The sequence below is a fragment of the Girardinichthys multiradiatus genome, chromosome 23 (genome assembly GCF_021462225.1).
Source record: "Girardinichthys multiradiatus isolate DD_20200921_A chromosome 23, DD_fGirMul_XY1, whole genome shotgun sequence".
NCBI classification, from domain to species: domain Eukaryota; kingdom Metazoa; phylum Chordata; class Actinopteri; order Cyprinodontiformes; family Goodeidae; genus Girardinichthys; species Girardinichthys multiradiatus.
In genome coordinates, this window is record NC_061815.1 from 17166110 (window position 1) to 17182244 (window position 16135).

General features: G+C 39.1%; 1 long non-coding RNA gene across 2 annotated transcripts in view; it reads right to left on the bottom strand.

The window, feature by feature from the left end:
- LOC124860852 overlaps window positions 1-16135 on the bottom strand; it is a 70747-nt gene that overhangs the window by 29479 nt on the left and 25133 nt on the right. Inside the window, exons 2-4 of one of the 2 annotated variants that reach the window (XR_007036465.1) lie at window positions 14554-14695; window positions 14093-14471; window positions 13265-14011 (exon numbers count right to left, since the gene is read on the bottom strand). The exons of the other annotated variant lie outside the window; for it this stretch is intronic. This is a non-coding gene — a long non-coding RNA (uncharacterized LOC124860852). Of the gene's footprint in view, window positions 1-13264; window positions 14012-14092; window positions 14472-14553; window positions 14696-16135 lie in introns of those variants that run through there. 2 annotated transcript variants of the gene reach the window in all.

The window sequence follows — 16135 nt, forward strand, 5'->3', positions numbered from 1 at the left end:
GGGACAAAGGTTACAACTTTTGTATTGACCATGCAAGGCTATATATTTGACAGCTAAAGCTTGATCCAAACTGGGTTTGGTCTCTCAACTGAGCCACCCAGCGTCCCCGTACACAACTTTACCCTGTTGGCTGCATCTTCGTTTAATTAAATATTGACATGGAAAATGTTAAATGTTTTTGGGGCACTTGAGTTTAAATTTAAATAATCATGTCAGTCAACTGAAAGAGTGTGTAGTTTCCTTATACTATGAAGGTATTAACAAAGACTTTCATGGTACAAATATTGTAAATGTAAGAACAAAAACGTTAATAGATTCCTTAATATTGGGATGTAATATCAGTATTATATAATATTACATAACTGTAGATCTAATGAAGTAAAAAAAAATACATTTATGGGATTCATTTGAAAGGGACAACAACAGTAAATTTATTGTTTTATTTTTTGAGTTCTTCTGTACATGCGTCTTTGTTAGTTACTGCTGGCATAATCTACTAAATTTCCAATAGCAGACTTACTTCTACCATCCAGAGAGTGGAGAGTGATCACTCAGAGACCCAGAGATCAGGACACGCTGCTAGCATTGAATCTGTTTGATTATCATTCCATACACTTGCTATGAATTATAATGGACATTTTGTTCTGCATGGCCATTTACCAACTTTTAGCACTTGCCTTTTTAAAGTTCTTTGTACAATTTGTGTAAATGGTGCAAAACAATCTTGAACCACATAAAACTAACAAATAACATAAATAAACATGTTTTTTAAGAATATTGTCATGATTCCAGCCCTTCAGCTCTACCTTGACTGTGCTGATTACTCATTGCCTTCACCTGCACTGGGAAGCTCCTATTTAAACAGCTGCTCGTCACCAGCTCAGTGCGAGATTGTCTGTTGCCTCTGTCACAGCTTTCAAGCCTTGATTCATGTTTCAAGAGAGTTTTTCTGGTTATCTGATCCTGCCTGTTTTTTGACCACAGATTTCTGCCAAGTCCTTCTGCTGTTCGGAAAAGTCCTGACCTCCCGTTGCTGAAACCTGCTTGTCTCTGACTCTGTTTCTGGATTACTGGACTACCCCTGCTTGAAACACTCCAGTGCTTTACCTTGGATTGTCTCACGCCTCTGCATCTGGTTGGTGGAAATATTCTCTGTCCCCTGTTTGTTCCCGGATCCCCCAAGACCTCCTGTTGTCCACTTCCCCTTCCTCCCCGGCTGGATTTCAGTTCCCTGTGAAACCTCCATTCCTGTCCTTCCAGTCTGACCACTTACTGTGGAACCCCATCTGCCCAATTATTATTTTTATAATAAATCATTTGGTTAACCATTCTCTTGTCTGGCTGCGTTTTGGGTTCTGGCTGATTTGCTTCATCGTTACAAATATAAATCCATTTTAAACCTCTTTGTTTTCATAGAGAAGATATTTGAAAATAAATCCTCTTATAAGCAAGAATAATTAATATTATTCTTTTAACAGTCTTTGAACAGACATATTTAATGTACTGCACATCTATTTGTTTCTTGATGTTATAGTGATTGTTTTAGCATAATTTCTGCTCTTCGTACTATTTTTTTTAAACACCTCTACACTAGCTTTCTTATATTATTGATTAACATACCTTTTAAGCTTCTTTACCTCTAAGGGGTGCTTGCTTTGATTATTGTTCAACAATTTAAACACTACAGTTACTTCAATCAGGGAGAAAGGTCTGAAAGTAAATAAAATGTCTTACTTGACTGAACACAGTGAAATTGGAGTGTTTTTCAATTTGCATCGTATGATCTTTGACATTTCAAAAACTGAACAGTGTGCTTTTTTGTTAGCTGCACCTTAAACAACTTGGAATACCTTAGACTTTTTGGTTTGAGAGGCTGGATAGTATATCTCTTTGGTTTGATCAATATTAATTCCTCTATTTGCCTCAGTCGAGGGAGATGGAGGCATGCAGTCGGAAGTCAGAATTTACCTTTAGGTCTGCTTGCACCTGATGGAACTGAAAAGCTCAGAAAATGACAGAGTTCAGCTAATTGGTCAAGTGTTAAGACAAGTAAGACTGGTAGAGCTGAGATAATTTTCTTCATTTTTTTTGTAGTGGTGTTTGTTTTAATCGATGATTGATCAGGCATTGCTTTCAAGGGGATGGTTACAACTTTCTGAAGGGAGGTTTAGTAGGTCATAATAGCTTACATGTTTATTTTAGAATTGTGCCAATCAAGGTGGCATTATGATGGAGTTGCTCTATTATATTGATTCTGTAACATGGATTTCTTCTTTAAAGGTTGAATCCTTGCCTTTTGGATGATTACTGCTTCTGGTTTTGGATGTTGTGCAGCTGGAAGGATCATTGTAGATACTTTGTTACCTTTGGACATTTGTTTGATGCATAACCACATAACATAGCATAACCACAGCAACAAGGCAGTTCTGTACAATCAGGAGCAGCTCAAAAGCTCAAATAATATTTTAGCTACAGTCCCATATTCCCATAAAGGAGGCATCATGGATGCAGAGAAACAACAAAAGCTAAAATAGAAGTTGTAATAAAACAGAAATTATGCTCAACCAGAAGATACGCTATGTGACGGATGTTTTGCTAATATACAATGTATGCCAAAATTTAACGCCTCAGACTTTGAAGACAGACCCCTTTATACTTTAAGTGCAAATCCCACTCTAAAGTCCTTTAATCTGAAACTTTCTCTTGGTCAAGAATGACGTTACATCTAGTTAGCGCATTTACAGAGGAAACCCCATCCTAGAGCAGTGGACACAACTAAGAAAGGAGGAGTTGTACAAGTTGGTGATGTGAAGAAGCAGTCAAGTCATCGCAGAAGCAATTAAGTAAGTTAAACAATGATGTTGGATAATGTTTAGTAATGTTGGTATGTGCAATTATGAATGGGCAATGTTTTCACTATGCTGAATTTTGGGGTTGACACGGGGATGATACAGGGTTCTTATATCAAACCGCTTTTTATACAACTAATTATACGTCAGGCAATTATTCTGCCAGGAAATGCTTTACATGTTTTGTTCCCTGTTGGTGTTTCACAAACGGAAACGACATTGTAGGGCTACACTTGTTTTAAGCCAGTAGAAATACTCTTTGGTTAGTCCCCCTCTGATACTTGCTTTCTGGTTCACACTTTTGTGACCAACAAATCCAAATTCTCCCTTTAAAACGATCATTTTGATAATTTTAAGTGAGGTTTTGACAAGATGTTTTCAGTTTTTGTCAAATGACATGCAGTATAAAGATGTCATATATTGAATTTGTAGAAAGGTGAAGAAATCCTCCAAGGAGTCCAAGCAGCTGATCAGGTTGATAAATGCAGTTGCAGCCTTGGCAAGCATAATGTTAGCATAACATGGAATTTGTTTGGTCGAGAAAAAGCTAAACTTCACAATAGTCTCCTGTGCAATTGTAAACATTTGATATCAACTAATGCAGCTTTATGATCCATGCTTATAAAAACATTTTAGTTTTAATTGTTAAAAAAAAGTAACACGGAGGCACAGTTGGTAACACTGTGGACTTGCAGCAAGAAGGTCCTGGGTTTGACTCCTGGCCAGGGGTCTTTCTGCATGGAGTTTTCATGTTCTCCCCATGCATGCATTGGTTCTCTCCAGTTACTCCAGCTTCCTCCCACTGTCCAAAAACATGACTGTTAGGTTAGTTGGTTTCTCTAAGTTGCCCTTAGGCGTGAATGAGTGTGTGCGTGTGTGTTGGTCCTGTGTGTGTTGTGTTGACCTGTGATGGACTGGCGACCTGTCCAGGGTCTACCCTGCCTCCCGTCCATAGCCTGCTGGAGATAGGCACCAGCTTCTCCACGACCCACTATAGAATAAGTGTAGAAAATAACTGGCTGACTGACTAAAATTGCTCAAAACAGCTAAAACTGGATTCAGTCTGAATAATCGTTTGCCTTACACTGAACTTTAATTCAAACTTCCCTTGATATCAGCAATTAAGAGCTTTTCCTTCCTTCCCAGTATTTATCTAGAGCCTTTTTCTTCTTTTATTTCTGCAGGATTGATAAGAACATGTTACAAACACATTGAGAAATAATTTTGACCACACAGTTTGATATCATTTTGTGATTTGTTGGATTTGTTACTTGTTGGCTGGAAAATTAAGGAAGGTGTACATTTTATAGTGTGTGTAGATTTTATATAGTACTGTGGAAGCATGTAATGCCTCTTAACATGGCATCTGTCATCACAGTCTACACTGTGACAAAAGAAAATACAAGATGTGGAAATAAATTTGAACATCTTGTTAAATAGAACCTGAAGTAAATCACTGCTCCATTCTAAGCTCAGATGGGTTCATGGTAGCCTTTCTATGAATGCACTCTGATATCAGAGGCTTTTTTTTTATTACCATGGTAACAATAACTCTGCAGAGCTTAAGAAGTAGAAAAAATTCATAACAAATGTGACACAAACCAAATAAGATGTGACCCTCAGGGAGAGATTGCGAGGCCTGAGGTCAACCTGTCTGTGAATGTAGGCCACTGGGTGAGAAATAGGGATGCTCTCTAAGCACCCTCATTCTCCCCATGCTAGGAAGCAGTCCTAACTGTCGGCAGTTATTGCATGATAGGCTCTGCTCCTCTGCTCTGGGATGTTAATATTACATGAAACTGTTAAGGATGACAATGAGCCTGAGGCAAAAAGCAGACATTAAGGTTTTCTCTCTCTCTCTCTCACTCTGCAAGATTATTTTTTGTGTTGCCCCCCAATCCTTCCCGGTGACTTTAAATAACTCATGGCCTCATTTTCCAAATAGGCAAGGGGGGAAGCACACATGAACATATAATTAATTCAGATTTTGGTCAGTTTAGTTCATATTCTGTTAACACAGATTTCTACATTAATACCTCTTACCTAATGTTTTTGGAAAATGTGTAGTTTTCCAGTAGTGTTTATCTGTTGGTGTTGGTTAGATTATGTGTGGAAGGTATACAGACCTGTACAGAACCAGCAGAGGCAATAGTGAGCATTTATAGTATGTTATTGCTTTTGCATTATTCTCCCACAGCACATTCAAAACAACAAAGATGGAAATTTGACTCTGCAACTTAGACTAGGCTCACAATTAAATCACAAAAATAAACATTTTAGACTTGACTCACACTTGTACTCTAAAGACTCAGGGCTGGACTTGGACTGGAGGTGTGGGACTCCAGTCTCATGAACAGTTTTTATCTGATGTAATTGGTTGACAATGCACAAGCATTTGTAGCTCATTTGAGTAAACGATTAACAGCATTCTCTCCATAGTGTATACAAGTGGCTGGTTGTCTATGTGTACGTGGCAGTAAAAGGTGGCGGCTTTTAAGTGTCTGTTTTTCTTTAGTGCTACCAGCAAGCAAACATTTAATACCATCGTATTACCTCCAACATTTTATTGTCTTCCTATCAAGATAACGTTATTATAAAGACACTTCCAGCTTTTAGAAGTAACCGACTTCGAAAAGCTTACAAAACTTGTAAGTATGTCACTTACAAAATGACCAGGTACAGGAACACAGGCAGGGGTTAGACATTAGCAGGAGGATAACAGGAGCACAGGATCAAAGAACATGGAGCCAGGCAGCAAACAGGGTAGTGACCAGGGTAATTTCCAGGAGGAACCAGTGGAGAATAATGACAAAAAGGGAGTATAAGTACCGAGGGTGAGTGGAGAATGGATCAATGAATACAGCGAGATAATCAGAGGGGAATCAGGATCAGTTGGTGCAGAACATGGCAGTACAGAAAAAGTAAACAAAACACAAACTCAAAATCCTAAACACAGGCAGATTATGACACTTACAGACTTAATACTTGACTAGGACTTGGCGGTTAAAGACTTGAGAACGGACTGATATAAAAAAATAAATATATACTTGTAAACATCTCTGTAAAACGTTTAGTTGCTCCAAAGCTTAGTATTCCTCTGTGTTACATTTCTTAAATTAAAAAAAACCCACAAGCATTATGGGCAGGCGTGGTTTGACATAGATTGAAAACAGAGGTTTATATCTGGCCTTCAAATAAGAAGGTGCTTCAAGATTTGTGCTGTCTTTTGCAAAGTCAACAACAATCTGTTGCTTTAACATGTTAGATATAGCCATCATAATCTAAATCCTCCTCTGCCTCCTACAACAATCAGGATTTCATACTTTTAAAGCACCTCTATTTTCCCCTGCTGCTTTATTTGCTGTATCTTCTGCATAATCTCCTCCGTTTTCCCCCACCTCCCTCTTTTTTCTCCTGAAATCTCTTCATTCCTCCAAGGACACATTCACCGAGTCATTATCTTCCTCCTGCTGGCATAAATTTGGAACATGTATAAACAGACGGCTTTATGGCCCAAATCCAGAAAGGCGATCTTATTTGGCCAAGGGCAACTGTTTTGATGAAGTCAAGTGGAGATAATCTGATGGTCATTGTTTGTCTCATAACGGGATAGCCTCTTTCACGAAACTGGAATGATAATTCAAATGTGCCATTTTCACTCACCTGAGGCAACCTACAAAGTGGCAGATAGAAGGGGGGCTGAGCACCGTGGTCAGAGTGGGGGCCTGTGACAGTGACACAAATACACTGGTGTTCAGTGAAGAGTGTTGTATTGTATGTTTGCTGCTGCTGCATTGGCTTGCTGCTGAGCTGAAGTTACCATGGCAACAGGCTGCTGGGAGACTGAGGAGTGAAAGTCAGGAGGACTGAGTCGGTGGGGCTTCAGCTTTTGATCACCACAAGAGATTAGCTTGAAGTAAAACCTTACAGATGCTATACAGATGTGATTGGCTGAAGAAAGTAAAATGTGCTAGCATAGTAAAGTTTTTCATGGAAACCTATTTAAGACATATTTAAGATTTGTTTCCTAAGTCCAGCATTCATGGCAGATCATTACGGGGAATCCATGCATTGTGCACCAGTTAATGTAAAGCTAATAGTTGTGGTGAATTTCAGCAACTTTTCACAGCCAGATGAACTCCAATTAATCATCTAATGGCATCTAATGAGTGTCATGGTAAAATAAAATTAAAATAATACACCAACAAAGAGATAAAAGAAGCAAAGTGTTGCTTATGTAACAAGGGCAAGACGAGCGCAGGCTCAGAGAGCTGCAGGAGGAACAGGCACCAGAGTGAGAAACAAGTACAACTAAATCGATAAAAGGAAATAGACAAGAGGTGGGAAAATGAGAGATAAATAGTGATTTCTGAAATTCATGGTGTAAAAACAAGCTGTGGACCATTAGATATCTAATCCTTCAGAGTGCTTTTAGCCTAATATCAGGGGTGGGGGGTGCAGTAAAATATGAGATCATCATGAAAAAAATTAGCAGAACTCCACAGGGTATTGTGGTAAATACAAAAGTTAGAATTAATCACTTACTTGCCATGTTATGAAATGAACATAAGGAATTATCAGAGGGATTGTTTCAACTCCCTCTTAATCCACCAACTCAAGCAGAACATGATATGGTCCCCCTGTCTCCCAGAGCCATCTCCACTTTATGCAATCTCTGCTGGGACAAAACCAACTCCTCATAACTGGGGGTAAATGCTATTCATGCTTTTAGTGTTGCTTTTCCATTCTTTACTTTCTACATTAAACAGATAACAGAAAAACAAGATGGATTATTGACTGCTGCAAATCCACTTGCCGCAAGTACATCTGCAAGTCTTTTTTTGCTTGCCATTTCCATAGCAACAAATCCAGCTGTAAGTGCTGATGGTGTTGGCAGCAAGCCTAATTCAGGGCTGCAGTCTGTGGTTCATATCTGAGCTAAAAACCTAAGCAATAATGGACGTAGTAGGGACTAAGCTAATACAGCAGTGGGTTGCCATGGAGATTGGATGCAGGCTGGAGAAGAGATGTTGTTAATCATGAAGTCACACTGGCTGTATGGCCAGTGTTCCTGCTGATTTAGGATCAAGCTGTGTGACAAGTGTTGCTCTTTTCTTTGGCACTTGTTGTCTTCGAAATCTGAAGCAAGACTTCTCTCCATCACTAACCTCTAAATAAGAGAAATGCAATTTTGTTTTACATTACAGTTTTGAGATGAAAGTAAATTAATTCTTCTATTTACTTAAGCAGACATCTGATTGAGTTATTTTCCTGACCTCAAGTGCTCCTGATGAATGATAAAATTCTGCACTTCTGTCGACATGTTGTATCACTCCTGTGACCTTTACCTTTAAACAAGTTGTCATGGGAAGATTTACTAACCTGGTGTGAAACCTTGTCCCACATGTGCTTTTCAGAGTTAACACTTCAAACGCTCAGCAAACTCTAAGTGATTTGATCTCCTCCAAGATGATGGGGTACCAGATGCTACACAGTGTGAGCACATTTATTTTTTTAAAGGAATAAGTACTGAACTTTTTTCAACCCTGAATTACGACTAGAGATGCACAGAGAAGTCTTCTGATTTTCAGCTTGACCAGCTGTGATTGGTGATCAACTGGCCAGAAAAAAAAAAAATGTGATCTATTTCTGATTACACAAATATCTTGGCAATTCTACCTAATGCTAATGAAATTAATGCAAACCTCTGAATTACAAGTAAGTAAAAAAATATATTATTTTGTTATAGTGGCATTTAGCAAATAGAAACATATTAGATAATCCTAACAACTCACACAAGTTATCGAACTCCCCAATTCTGGTTCATGCTTGGGTACAATCTCCAGATGCCTAAAGGTGCCATGTTTATGTGTTCACAGTTATATGGAAATAAAACAATCTGGGAATGTCATTCATCAAACTATCCAGGAAAGAGGCAGATCTACAGTAGTTCCCACAGGTGAACATGTTTTGGTGCAAAATATCAGCCCCTGAACCAAAGCAAAAGACCTTATGAAGATGCTGACTGGAATGGATAAAGTAGATTCAATATCCATGGTGAAACGAGTCCTCTACCTACCGGGGCTGAAAGGCCACTCAGAGAAAAAGAAGTCATTACTCCACCAGCAAAATAAAAAGTGAGATTGCAGTTTGCAAATGAACTGAAAGACAGAAATTTTTGAGACATGCCTTGTGGCATGATGAAACTAAAATTGGAGTGTTTGGCTATAACGTCCACCACAACATCTGGAGTAAAACAAGGAGTGGCTAATCCTAAGCATACCGCCAAATTCTTTTGTAGTGTAGCATAACAAAGTCAGTGTTTTGGAGTGGTCATTACAAAGCACTGGTCCTAGTTCCACAGAATGGGCAGAGCTAAAACAGTATGCGAGCAAGGCAGCCTGCAAACCTGATTCCATTACATAAATTTTGTTTGGTGAAATGGACCAGAATTCCTGATAACTATTGTGAGAAACTTGTGAAAGTATACTCAAAACATCTGACCCAAGTCATACAACTACTTTAAAGAAATACTAAAGAAATGTTGGTAAACGTCTGAATTTGAGGAAAGTGTTCAGAAAAAGAAATTCTCTCTTATTATTTTGCACATATAAATATTTAAATATAATCCTTAATGACCTAAAACAGGAAAGTGTCACGGTGTGGTTTTGGATTGGACCAAAGTGCAGTCAAGAGCTTGGCAGGATCATCTTTGTAATTCAAAGATTTATTTTACAAGGTCAAAAAACGTAGCAAAATCACCGCAGGTTTTCCAAGGCAAGACGTGGCAAAAAACAAAGCATAATCATGGACGAGAACGAGGTGTGACGAACACAAGGAACCAGCACTAAACAAAGACACAAAACCAACTTATATACTGTGAGAGAACAAAGGCAGATAATCAATGGAACAGGGAACAGGTGTGACAAGGAGGCAGGGAAGCAGAAGGAACAGGTGAAACAGATACAAAGGCTGAGGATGGGCAAAGTAACTAATAAACAATAAACAGAAACACCAAGCAAACCTATAGACAAAGATAAATAAGAAAACTAGAATAATCATGACTAAAGTAAACAGAGAAACTAGAGGGAACATAGGAACAACAATAACAACTTGAGAACAAACAAAGAACCCATAAAGAAAACCTGAATACAAAAGTAAACAAGCCTAACCATACTGACTGAATTAACTGGAAAGGAAACAGAAAATAAACTAGTAAACAAGAAGAGTGCAAAGGAACAAATAAAACACAATTAACCACAAAGATACTAAAGAGAAATAAAACTAGAGAATCCAGGGAAGACCAAGAACTATAATTACAATAATAATAGTAATAATATTAAACCATACAAAGTAATTAGAAAACAACCATTGAAGAACTTAAGTAGTAAACACTAGGAGGCGGAAGAGGGAGAAAAGAAAAACATGATACAAAACCCAAAATAGAAAAATCTAAGCAAAAGGTAAACAAACACAAAGCCACAAACAGAGCCAGAAAATGTCACTCAGTGACAGAAAGGTTAACTCTAACTTAATTTCAGACAGTAGTAAACAAGATTATGAGTCTTTTTATACAGCACATGTAAATATCTTGTTTAAACATTTTTACTTTCCCTCACATTAAATGTTGTTTTCGATCCTCTTTGATCATTGTGCCCTCACAGCTTAGCACAGAACAAAGTAATAAAACTCTGATAAAACAAAGTGTCCATGACATAAACTTTTTTTGGTCCAGTAGCAGGTCTGCCATGATTTTACTTGGAAGATAATGATGCTGGTGTGGAATTTTAGTAACAAAGTAGACATTTTTCACCATAATACCTCTGTGCAATCACTCAACAATGGAACAATGGCTTTGATTAGACGTGCTGTATGAACCCATACACACACACACACACACACACACACTATTCCACTATACTTTGAACATCTCTCCACTGGGGATGCCAGAGGCCCTACCTACAGGCAGGAAAACTAAAGAAGGTCTCTCTGGCTCTATAGCCTGGAGCTGGAACTGTTTCAAGCATTTCAAAACAGTGATTGCACTTATCCTACCTGAAAACTTCAAGCCAATGCAGTATGTATAAACTATTACGTAAAAAAGAAGAAAAAAATAAAACATCAAACCACCCCAAGAAAGCTAGACCTCGTTGAGATCAAACTTTAAACTAATACTTTTTTCATCATTAAACAGGAGCGTTCAGTAACATGTTACACAAACACATAAAGCAATGTGTAAATATCTGTCAACCCTGTAATTACTTATGCTAATTTCTAAATGCTTTCCTAAGCATTGATTTAGTAATTTAAAACTGCCTTCGCTAATGGTCCCACTTCTTTTTCCCTTTCCCCTGTTTCAAGTCTAGCAGAGTTTTAATTGCCAGGTTTTTGCAAACTCTGGAACAGTCCAGCCCCTAGAGAGCCGTACTTTCTTTTTTCCAAGTATCAATCCCTAGAATAAGATTATCCCATTAACAGAGCTTTAATAGGCCTAATCACTGAGGCGGGAGATGAATAGTGAATCAATTAAACCAATTTATGTAAGACCAGGCACTGATGTAACCTTACATTTTATTCAGGATGATTTCTAAAAATGATTGACAGTCTTTTGTTCTTCCTGAAGGTGTGCAATTTTAATTCCCTATGAGCTAATGAAAATTTCACCATATGTAAAAAGCAACCATGTTGTAAGTCCATAATGCCGTCTGGAAATATACTTTTACAAACTGAACAAAAGTGGTAAACACCTATCTTAAATATGTCACTGTATTTATAATTGAGCAGAGGAACAAACCAGTTAATAAGAAAAATCATTAGTCCAATTCCCCTGACCTGACTTGTATAGGTGGCCTAGGATTTTGTGACCTAGCTGCCTGGTGCCAAAAATAAAAAAAAGAAAGAGTAATGTGAGTGCAACCACAAGCAGCAGCAGAAGAACATAAAAGAGGCTTGTTTTAGCAAGATGCTTTATCAGGAGACTCACTGTTATCCAATTTGGGCACTAAAGGACCACTTAGACAAAAGGATTACATGAAATTATGAAGAAAAATCACTTAATTACAATACCATGCAAAGATGCTCATGACTCGATTGAATGGCAGCCCCATGGTTTTTCCTGCCTTAGTGGACTTGACGGTGATGGTGTTTAGCAACAGTCATGCACCAGAAGTTAAAATGCAAGAATCGTTGATAAGAGGTGATTTTTCCAGCTGCACATACTGCATTCAGGTCCAGCTGGGACACTAGGTTGTCGAAATAACAAAACGGATTTAGATATGTTTTTTTCCCAAATATGGGCACAGTCTTATTCAAATATTTATAAACAACAACACTGAGAGGTTTCAAGTGTTTATATTGTTGTATAATCTATCCATCCAGCCACTGGCTATGCTTATACTAAGGTATTCACTGAAAAAATCCAATCGCCAGTCAGTTCTATACATTTAGTTTTCTTTTTTTTTTTTTACTTTTTAAGACCATAATAAAATCAAATGAATTACATTTTTTTGTTTACTGATGAACAACTTAAAATTAAATAATACATTTTGTTGTTTGCTGTTTTTCTTGTTTGAAGTCTATGGAAAACAAACCGTCATTTTTAAAACCCACATACATACCAACTATGATATTTGTATATCATTACTAATTAGTAAACAAAGTCTACCTGTATGTAATTAAATGTTTCTATAAATACAGGTGTTTTGTGAACTCAGAGGATTATTAGAGAACATAAGTGTCATAGTGTTACATATGGCTCTGACCCACATGCAGAATCACACTCAAGGGAAACAGGTACAAGTTTGAAAAGGGTTTATTGAAGAAGAATGGATCGGTTATGTGTGCAGGAACAACTGTAAGGAAAAACAACAGGTAAGTGGCACAGTAAACGAAACCGGAACTTAAATGTGAAATGTCTCTTACTAGGAGGGAGTAGGCAATCCGCCAGGAGGAGAGGGACTCGGACTGGAGAAGAAGTGAATATGGAGGCAATGGTAAGTCCGATGATTTCTTAGTTACTTGGGTTAGAGCTTGGAGTGCAGGCAAAGCGTCAGCGGAGAGGTGGAGGGTGGACAGGTTAGTTTGAATGGTCTCTGGAGAATCCGAGTCCAGAAGCAGCCAGCCGGGAGATCCTAGGAGCGAGGCTAGTGCGAAACGAAGCCACCAGAGCCAGCCTGGGTAACCTCCAGGTAGTCGCCGGTTCAGTTCACGAAGAAGAACAAAGAACAAGTTAAACGTTGTCGAAGGCAAAGTACACATAAACTTAATTAATACGAGGCTGGCTGAGTAGCTACTACAGAGGCTAATACTCGAGCGACGTGATGCAGGCTGCTTCCTGCTTAAGTACTCCAGAATTCAATCACCGAGATGGAAAACACCTGTCTCCACCACTGCTGAGCAGTAGCGCCTACTAGGAGTCAAAAAACACAGACAAATACATACAACAGAAACTCCAGCCCCGACAATAAGTGAACAAACAATTTTGTCATTCTATTAAACCTTCCAGTAGCAGAGTCAAATTTACTTTCTGTCATGGGTGACAATTTTCTGGACATGGATTTCAAAGGGATGTCTTTGGAGGATAGCCAAACCTTCTGTCCGGGTAGATACTGAGGAGTTGGTGACGAAGCGCTTTACCAGTTAACAGCCCTAAAATGAATGCTATCTTAGCATCATCATGGGGAAAAGACTGTGGGGAATGGTTAAACACCAATGAACACTGTAACAAAAATCCTCCACAACTACTGATCTCACCGGAGAACTTTTCCGGGTTTGGGGAGGTTACGTCACGGGAGTACGGAAGTTGTTGTGAGACTGGAGGAGAAACTGTTGACTCGGCGGCTCCCTCTGGTGTCTGGGACATCCGGATGTTCAGGGCGTGTTGCAGGAGTGAAGCCATCTGATCTAGCTGTTGACTTGAATGTCGTTGTTGTTCCAGGAGGGTCTGAAGTGTGGATCCGTGTGATTATATCTGGAGGCTGTGTTCGGCTAAAGTCCTCCTGAGTGTCTCTGCTGGGTCAGATTGGCCTGAGTGTTCTGTCATGGTTTTCTTTACAGATTTGACCTACATGCAGAATGACACTCAGGAGGCAGGAGACAAGTTTAACAAGTTTATTTTGACAGGTAATGGATGTTGAACTGGAACCGGGACTCGAGGCAAAGCACTGTATGGGAAAGGAGGACAGGTAAGTTCTCTGGAGACAAAATGGGGGCTACTGGGAACTGGAGCAAGATCTTTTGCTTACTGTTTGATGAAAGGTGGTTGGAGTGGAAGAATGATGCGGAGCCTGGGAGGACTGAACAGACGCTGCTGCGGAAACGGTGAGTAATCCAGGATGACGGTGAGTACTCTGCTGAGGCTTTGGGTGAGTATTTGGCAGTTGAATAATCCAGATCAATTTTACTGAGAAAAGGTTACCTGGTGAGGTTTTTTTGGTGAACAATTGGTGGAGGGTGAGCAGGGTTCACTTGCCTGGCGGAGTTGGTATTGAGCTGTCAGCTTGAGCTTGAACCAAAATGGGTTTCTTCTGAGGCTTCAATTCTTAGGCTGAGGCAGGATCCACAATGAGTACTTAGAGCCAGAGCAGATGGTCGCAGGGACATGAGACCAGGACTTGAGGTTTCCTAGAAAGGAGCACAAAAAAGGTAAGAGACTATGAACGGTAAATTTAGGCTGAGAACTCATAGCTTGGCCAGTAGGAGTTACCACAGAGGTTAACACTCAGGCACTGGAGTGCTGACAGCTCCACCTTCTTATACTCCTCCAGGTTGAATGAAAGGAGAAACACCTGCTACCCTCCACACCAGAGGATCTTGGCGGCATCTAGTGGTGAGTAAGTGTTAGCAGCCTGCAAAAAACAATACGTGAAAACTCCCAGACTCCGACACTTTCTATGTCCCATTTTAATGGGACTACTTAAGAAGACAACATAAAAAATATCAACTGAAAGTCGCAGATGAAAAACTATATTATCAGTACAAACTACAGACTGATAATACTTATAATATTCTTGTTGGGGGTTCAATAACTATTTGCATCTGGCCACTGTCACTGCTGAATGCATAGTCTCTTTCTTTTCTATGTAAAACTCATTGTGTATTTACTAGTTTTTTCAAGAGGTTTTACCTGCATCACCTGTCTAAGAGAAAGACAATTTAACATTTGTTAACATGAGTATTTTTGGCTTAAAGTTTATTCTTGATTCTGTGAAAGTTGTATATGTGCATGTGTAACTATATATTGTATAGATCTTTTTACAATCATATACCTTTAAAAGTAATATACTGTGAGTTTTCAAATTACACATTTTCAGGTTTACTGTATTTTTGTATTTATATAAATATCCAAAATAGTGAAACGTCATGCTTTTGTGTGGTCAAAAATCCCTGGTCATCACTGCACAGCTACTTGTCTCAGCTGACAACTTCACCTGCATGGCTTTGGTATAGTTTTCTGCTTGGCCATGAGTGGAAGGGGAAGGACAGAAAAACAGGGTGCAGAGGCAGCTGATGCATATTTCATCAAGGCATTGTGGACACTGCAGATAGGCTGCAGAACGAGGTGGGGGAGCACTCACAACCAAATGTTAGTGCTTCCCTTCTCATCTTGCCACCGTTTATTTTTGAAAAAATACAGGTCCTTCTAAAAATATTAGCATATTGTGATGAAGTTCATTATTTTCCATAATGTAATGATGAAAATTTAACATTCATATATTTTAGATTCATTGCACACTAACTGAAATATTTCAGGTCTTTTATTGTCTTAATACGGATGATTGTGGCATACAGCTCATGAAAACCCAAAATTCCTATCTCACAAAATTAGCATATCATTAAAAGGGTCTCTAAACGAGCTATGAACCTAATCATCTGAATCAACGAGTTAACTCTAAACACCCGCAAAAGATTCCTGAGGCCTTTAAAACTCCCAGCCTGGTTCATCACTCAAAACCACAATCATGGGTAAGACTGCCGACCTGACTGCTGTCCAGAAGGCCACTATTGACACCCTCAAGCAAGAGGGTAAGACACAGAAAGACATTTCTGAACGAATAGGCTGTTCCCAGAGTGCTGTATCAAGGCACCTCAGTGGGAAGTCTGTGGGAAGGAAAAAGTGTGGCAGAAAACGCTGCACAACGAGAAGAGGTGACCGGACACTGAGGAAGATTGTGGAGAAGGGCTGATTCCAAATCTTGGGGGACCTGCGGAAGCAGTGGACTGAGTCTGGAGTAGAAACATCCAGAGCCACCGTGCACAGGCGTGTGCAGGAAATGGGCTACAGGTGC